Source organism: Etheostoma spectabile, chromosome 8, assembly GCF_008692095.1.
Source record: "Etheostoma spectabile isolate EspeVRDwgs_2016 chromosome 8, UIUC_Espe_1.0, whole genome shotgun sequence".
Lineage (NCBI taxonomy): Eukaryota > Metazoa > Chordata > Actinopteri > Perciformes > Percidae > Etheostoma > Etheostoma spectabile.
In genome coordinates this window covers 28,761,762-28,761,972 of record NC_045740.1, presented here as the reverse complement: position 1 = coordinate 28,761,972, position 211 = coordinate 28,761,762, and the positions used below count along the sequence as shown (strand labels likewise).

Genomic DNA, 211 nt, shown 5'->3' with positions numbered 1-211 from the left:
ATCAGAGGTACTTTTTTACTCGTGGGCAAGTGTCTCGGGCTCAGAGGGTTAAAGCTGACATTTAGAGTTGACCAGGGTGAGAATGTCTATGACATCATCTGGCTTGAGTCAGTCAACCACACAGGCTTAACCCTTGTGTTGTCTTCTCGTCAAAATCAACACTCAGCACTGAAAATCACCACTTTTTCTTATGTTTTTGTCCCTTTTTTCA

At 42.7% G+C, this 211-nt stretch overlaps 1 protein-coding gene across 1 annotated transcript in view; it reads left to right on the top strand.

The window, feature by feature from the left end:
* The window catches only part of LOC116694173 (neural-cadherin), a 100,979-nt gene that overhangs the window by 65,135 nt on the left and 35,633 nt on the right, over nucleotides 1-211 (top strand). The gene's annotated exons all lie outside the window — the stretch shown is intronic.